This window comes from Tachysurus vachellii, chromosome 1 (assembly GCF_030014155.1).
Source record: "Tachysurus vachellii isolate PV-2020 chromosome 1, HZAU_Pvac_v1, whole genome shotgun sequence".
Taxonomy (NCBI): Eukaryota; Metazoa; Chordata; class Actinopteri; order Siluriformes; family Bagridae; genus Tachysurus; species Tachysurus vachellii.
Window position 1 is genome coordinate 15957677 of NC_083460.1, and position 7527 is coordinate 15965203.

The window sequence follows — 7527 nt, forward strand, 5'->3', positions numbered from 1 at the left end:
TGCTGCTGTATAATAAATAGGACTTTCTGGGTGAAACCCAGCTATGTAAAATATGTCGGTTGATGATTGCTACAAAGACTCCTGCATTGAAATCATGACATTCTGACTTTTCAGTGTAGATAATTCACCTGTTCTTTATGGCCAGGGTCTTTCTTGTTATTACCATGCAAGTTTAACTTAGATTTGTAGGCCTAAGACCTTTCCTGTCATTTAAAATAATTTCTTAGCTCCAGCGCAGGAGATTCTCTGACTACTGAAACCCTGGACATGTACAGATTAGCAAGTACTAGGATTTAAGTTGACAAACACTTCGCGATTTTATGCAAGTATCCCATATTTTGGATGATGATGATGACGATGATGATGATGATGATGATTTTCAAGAAAATTTATACAGACAGACAAAGACAAAGTGAACCAAAACAGTGCTCAGAAACAGATAAGGAAAAAAATAGGATAATAGGATTGTTATCAGTTTTCCAGTAATTTTCCAATGACAGCATTTCTCAAAGTCTTTGGAAAGCTCTTAAACCACTGCAGTTTGCCAGTGATTAACACTGGAGACTCCTTCCAAACTGCTACATATGAACAATTACTGTCGGGATGGTTGGGCATTTTACTACCGGAACATTAGGGCGCGTTTTGGCAGTTTGTGTGTTCTTTGCCACATGTTTTTATTTTGCGTCTTCGTGTGTGATTGCCCCGAGCGAGTCCCTTCCCACTCGTCCCTTCCCACTCGTCCCTTCCCACTTCTGCATACCTGTTCCTAATGTATTTGTTTTTTTCCCCATCAGAGGCACCATGCTTTCTGACAATTACACACACCTGTTAATATTGATACATCCAGAAATAATGTTAGAGAACATTAATCAACATGTTTGCAGTCAGAATAGAGAAGGTGGAATAAAGTGGACTAACTCAACACCTAGGAAATGTCTAAAAGTGCACTTGGCTACATGTATTAAAAGGCACAATGGCAAGGTAGCAGAGCCAATCCTCATTACTTGTGTAATCTAACATGTAGGTCTTTTATAAACAGGCACTTACCAGTTTTATTATAAAGACAGGTCATTAAACTGTGCAGTTGAAAAGGGCACCATAATCAAGACAAAATGTTTTCATGGACCCTGGCTGAAACACGAAGCCATTACAAATGAAATAGCTGATAGGAAAAGCAGGCAGAGTGAAGGATTTGAGTCCAAGAATGAGTAATGATCTGAAAAAGGTTTACAATTTCATCAGCAAGCACATTCTTATTTTTTGGCTATACAATATTTGCCTGAAAAACAGAATGCACAACATTTCTAGGATCAACTTACCACCAAAACACACACATTCTTAGAAAAATTGAGGATTCATCACGTTCCCAAAATCAGATTTAAATTGAATTATTAAACAGCACTATTTATAAAACTATCCATCAGAATCCTTGACACTATAAGAGAAATGAAAAAGAGGCTATAACATCTGTAGCGGATGAAGTAGCTATTTTTATATAGGTACTTTTTTATTGTATTCTATTTTAATATGGAAGGAAGTACAGAAAAAGTGTGAGCATCACTGATTTACTTAATTTACTTCCATTCTTCCAAATAATAGATAATGCACATGCTCCATGAATTCATGGAGTTCTTGCAGGAAGCTGAGGTATAAATGTTTTTGTATACAAAAGCCGGGTATAAAAGTTCGAATTGGGACGTGATGAAGAACAAGAGAAAAAAATAATAAGAAAAAAGTTGCTGTAATAATTAAATATTCCTGTGGAAAAAATGGTCAAAGGGTACTAGTTAAGATACTAACAATGAAATAAACTAATTTCAGAAGATTTTCTTCCCCCATACTGTGGGGAATGTGATATTTCTTTGAATAAATCAGTGTATTTTAGAGTAAAACAATGAACGATGCTGTAATGGTGTGAAGTTACCGCCCAAAGTTAATCTAACTACATCAACACGTCCAATATTCTGTCCATATACTTTTTAATAAAATGTAAAGAAACAGTTTAACCGATTAGAAATATTGTCAACCATATTTAAATTAATGTGGAGTATCTAGGAAAAAAGTCTCAGTGAATTAGCTGTAATTATAATAAAATAATAATATAGTCTCTTGGGGTCCAGCTGTTGGACCCCACCCTCTTTCCGCGACAGCCAGGGCAGTGTCAGCGCCACGAGCGGGCCCTGGGGGGCATGGCCCGGCCACTTGAGTCACTGTGCCCCCTTACTTCTCAAAATAATAACGAACTTAATCATTTAAAAAAATGTTTTACAAATTACTTTTATTATACCATGAATACTGGTTAAAGAATATGGAGTATAAGTTAATTAAAAAATAATAATTGTACTAACCCATAATGCAGTGCTAACATAGTCAGCCAATTACATTCTGGGTGAAATGGAAACGCGTTTTAGTGAACGTAATTCAAAGTTGGCTGCAGCGCTTGCCGCTCTTGATCCAGAAAGTGAGATGTTTTTAAATGTTGAGTCTATGAAGCCTATTATGGATTTAACAAATTGCACCATTGTGGAAACAGAATGCATCGTTGCAAAGCAATATATCTCCGATATATATCTGATGCGCTAAAAGTTGCGGTCACGTTCGGGGCCTCCACTGCCATGTGTGAGAACTCCTTCTCGGCACTAAAGAACGTTTTTACGGACCACAGATGAGCAATGAGCCAAACTCGTAAGTCTCAACTCGTGCATCTTGCATTTGAGCGGGACTTTACGAAAAAATTTCGCCATTCGTTGAAGGACCTTGTTCTTCAAAAATTTAATTCCTCCTTTCGTCGCCTGCAGCTCTTCTAAAAGTAAGATGCCTTTTTGCTTTAGTACGTTTGGTTATATGCTGCTGGCTAATTTGTGTGTGTTTTTGCGAGTCTTGCACTTTAGAGTCATGATAAATTATAGTTTACAGTGAGTGACACGTTTAATATTTTATTATGTTTATTGAAGTTTAATAATAGTAATAGTATGTGAACCCAGTTAAACATGAGGCCCCCTCATTCTCTATTCTCTGGCTCCGACACTGAGCCAGGGTTCAATTCCTGGCCAGAAAACCAACTCAGCCACTGAAGGGTTAACTCTCAGTGCCAGTCTTGGACCTGTTTTGTATCATATGGTACATTTATTTTCTTTTTTCATCAAGATTCTAAAGCAGGATGCAAGATACTGCCCTTTAAACTATAGGTTTAAAATATTGATTAATACTACACCCTTTCCTTGACATGCATGAAATAAGGATCTATGACACTCACACAACAACTCCTACTGTGCAAGACCATGTGTGTGCTCTGGGGATGTGATCTGAACATCCACATGTTATGATTATGATTCAGGTCTGAAATAACAAACACCATAGCTGTAAAACTATCCTAAAGGGTTTTCTTGCTAGTTGACAAACTAGACCCTCAGGATCTGGGAGGAGGAGAAGAGTGGATTCAGTATATCAGGTCCTGACACCATGAAAGCAAAGTGGAAAATTGGAAACGAGAGACAGAAATGGAAACAAACCTTAACTCCTTTTCCTGATCAAGCTGCTATAAAGGGCAAGGATTGTTAAGTGCAACAGTATGTTGAATCGTAGCCTCATACAGAGTCAATGTGCTGTAATCAAGCATGTCAGTTATGGAATATCAATCTCTATTGAGGTAAAATTTTATGGATGGCTACGTTTAAATTGAGTGCCAGTCAAAACATAGCGAGAAGAGATGGAATGTTTTTAAATAGAAGAAAGTATGCTGAGAGCTAAAGTTAAATGTTAAGTACAAGTTCTTGTGTTTAGATTTTTCTTTCAACCACAACATCCTATTTCATGTTTTTTCAGAAATGGCAGGATGAGGCAACTTCTTTCAGAGGTGTTGCTGCACCACCAAGCTGCCTCTGTTGTGTCCTTGAGCAAGGCCCTTAATATTCTCTGTACAAGGATCGCTGCATCATGGCTGACTCTTTGCTCTGGATATGCGAAGAAAAGAAGTTCAACATGCTGTAATGTATAACTGAGAAATAAAGTCTTCTTCTTTTTTTCTCAAATACAAATCACATTTCTTTTTTTTTTTTTATTAAAGTGTTCATTTTAATTCGTTATCATTTCCATAGTAACAGATAATACACAGGGTCTTAAGAGAGCTCGAGATAATTCAACTTAAAATAGACAACAAAAAATACATTAAATCATTAGGACTTTTTTTTTTTTTTTTTTACAGTTTATGGATTGAGTCGCCATTGCCAGTGCTTTGAAACAATCCATTACATTGTCATTAATTGGATGACAGAAGAATTGGAGTTAAACGCACAATTTTATCCATTCATATACAATGTCAACTTTTAAGGCTTTATCAAAGCGTGTTAATTGCATTTGAAAAAAAAAAATAGCGGGGGGCACGGTGGCTTAGTGGTTAGAACGATCGCCTCACACCTCCAGGGTTGGGGGTTCGATTCCCGCCTCCGCCTTGTGTGTGTGGAGTTTGCATGTTCTCCCCGTGCCTCCGGGGTTTCCTCCGGGTACTCCGGTTTCCTCCCCGGTCCAAAGACATGCATGGTAGGTTGATTGGCATCTCTGGAAAATTGTCCCTAGTGTGTGATTGCGTGAGTGAATGAGTGTGTGTGTGTGTGTGTGTGTGTGCCCTGCGATGGGCTGGCACTCCGTCCAGGGTGTATCCTGCCTTGATGCCCGATGACGCCTGAGGCCCATATTGAGGCACAGGCTCCCCGTGACCCGAGATAGTTCGGATAAGCGGTAGGAAATGAGTGAGTGAGTGAGAAAAAAATAGCTGTACATATAGATATATGTAAATATGTACTTCAGAGTCAAGATTGCTTTGGGATCATGAGACAGCAAGTTTCCACTGATACCATGTGCAAAATATTTGTTGGAAGAACATAGAGAACTATAACTACACTCAGGGGTTGGAGTAACCTACATAGGTATAAATCAGAGTAAGAGTTGTCTGATATCACAATGCACTCACAAGCATATGTGTATGGGTGTCATGAAACATTCAGCTTGAGTCAGGTACATGCACACACTTGGCTGGAGAAGAACGTTTCTTCAAACGTGAAGAAAATTAAATGTGTATACTTGTTCTTCTCTCTCTCTCTCTCTCTCTCTTTCTCTTTTACTCATGTGCTATATAAAAAGATAAACAGTGTGTAAATTTGCTGTTGTGATTGAGACAAAAAGCCCCCTGACCTTATTGAGGTGTGGTATCTCTACACAGGATTGTCACCTTCATGAAACATGCATAGTTCAGTTTCTCCATCCCTCTCTCTGCCCGGTCTTTGTCTGTCTGGGTGGTTTTCCATTTTTGCCCTGGAAGTGTTTTGCTAAAAGAGAATGCCTTGGAATGTTTTCAATAAAACCTAATTTAGATGTGTGTGTGGCTAACATTTTCAGCAGACCACAATGAGTTTCTAAACTGAAACCTTAATTGGAGATTTAAATCATAATAATATCTTTTAACTAAAGATCAAAATAAACCAAAAAGACTTTCCTTTGTTCGCAAATTGTTAGTTAGATGTGTTTTTTGTGCTCAATAAAAGTGTTGATAGATTTTTTTGAAAAGTGCATGTGACTGGCTGTGGAACAATCATGAATCAACTGTGGGTTTCTGTTCATTTATTTTTTTGTGTCTTTGTATATAAGGATTTGTATTTATTTACCATGAGACCAAATTAAATAAATTCAAATATGAATACATCTGTTATAAGATGTGGATGACACTTCTACATAGTGCCAACTGACAACAAGACAAGAACAATAACAACGAGATAAGATTTGCCCAAGTGTGGACCAAGAACCAAAACAAGAGACAAACTTATACCAATCAAGAACAAAGACCCAAGATTTCCTTAAAGACAAGCCCAAGACCCACACCAACTGAGATCAAGTTAAGATCAAGACCTATACCAAAGGACAGCAAAACAATTATGGTTTCAGTTTGGTAAAACCAAGACAACCAATACGCAACCAAAATCTATATAAACAAGACAAGAATAGACTCATACCAATCTAAACCTAAACCAGTCACAACTAGGACAAATCCAAGACCTATTACAACCAAGACCAAGACTTTATTATGACACATCACTATATTTTCTCTTCAAAAAGTCAACCAACTGCTCGTTTATTACATTTCATTATTTATTACTGCTTATTAAGCCAATTTCTGTTTATTTACCATAGAGAGCAAGGCCTTGTTTAAGAATAACACTGATTATGTAATGCTATAAAAAAATATTATAACTCCCATTAATTTTTTAGGACTCAATAAAGACCAAGACAAGGTGAAGATTAATTGGCTTCTGACTGTGAGAAGATCATGATCTTGATCTCAATGGTCTTGAGAACTTTTCTTGAAATCGCAACACCTGACTAACTATCATCACTACAAAGTATGACCTTAACACATACATCTGTTTTTGAGTCCCTGGCAGGTAGTAATCAATCACTGCTTAATAAACATGCAGGACAGTTTCCACCAGTGATGAGCACTTTGAAACGGTTCAAAGTGATTTCACAGCATCCCTGCTGAGCATCATTTTTAAAAAAATGCACAGAATTTTGATCTTACATGATGATGCCTAGATTAAGATATAAAGATTCACAGTGGGGGCACGGTGGCTTAGTGGTTAGCATGTTTGCCTCACACCTCCAGGTTTGGGGGTTCGATTCCCGCCTCCGCCTTGTGTGTGTGGAGTTTGCATGTTCTCCCCGTGCCTCGGGGGTTTCCTCCGGGTGCTCCGGTTTCCTCCCCCAGTCCAAAGACATGCATGGAAGGTTGATTGGCATCTCTGGAAAATTGTGATTGCATGAGTGAATGAAAGTGTGTGTGTGCCCTGTGATGGGTTGGCACTCCGTCCAGGGTGTATCCTGCCTTGCTGCCCGATGACGCCTGAGATAGGCACAGGCTCCCCGTGACCCGAGGTAGTTCGGATAAGCGGTAGAAAATGAGAGAGTGAGATTCACAGTTGCTGGTACCTGCTGGTCCAAATTAGTAACTGCTGAAACTTGAAAATGATTTCTCTTTATAAACACACACATTTGCTTTTATAGCCGTTACTATGTTACCTGTGTTGTTTAGGTTTACTGTTATCATGGTGTACCTGATAAAATAAGTTTAATTTGCCGAATACAAATTTTTAGATACAAATCAAAAATTAGAATCTTTATATGGACTCAAACCCAAATCTGGCAAGGCTTAAACAACATGGCTTAAAAAACTCTATTGAACTCTATACCAGTCTATACCACTCTATTGAACTCTATACCGGGGGGGGAGAGAGTCCAGTGGTAGAAATACCAGCCCGTTCAGACTGATGTGTTAACAGTTCCTCAACCTCAGTTCCACAACTAAGGATCATAACTGGTCTCAATTCTGCTCCTGCAGTTATAATTGGTGTTTATACCAGCCTGTGATATGTTCTACCAAATTTTGATCTAAACAAGCTAACATCCTAATTTATATTGATGATTTCTATCGATATACCATGCAATTAACAGGACTGTTGTTTTTCCACATTTACCCAC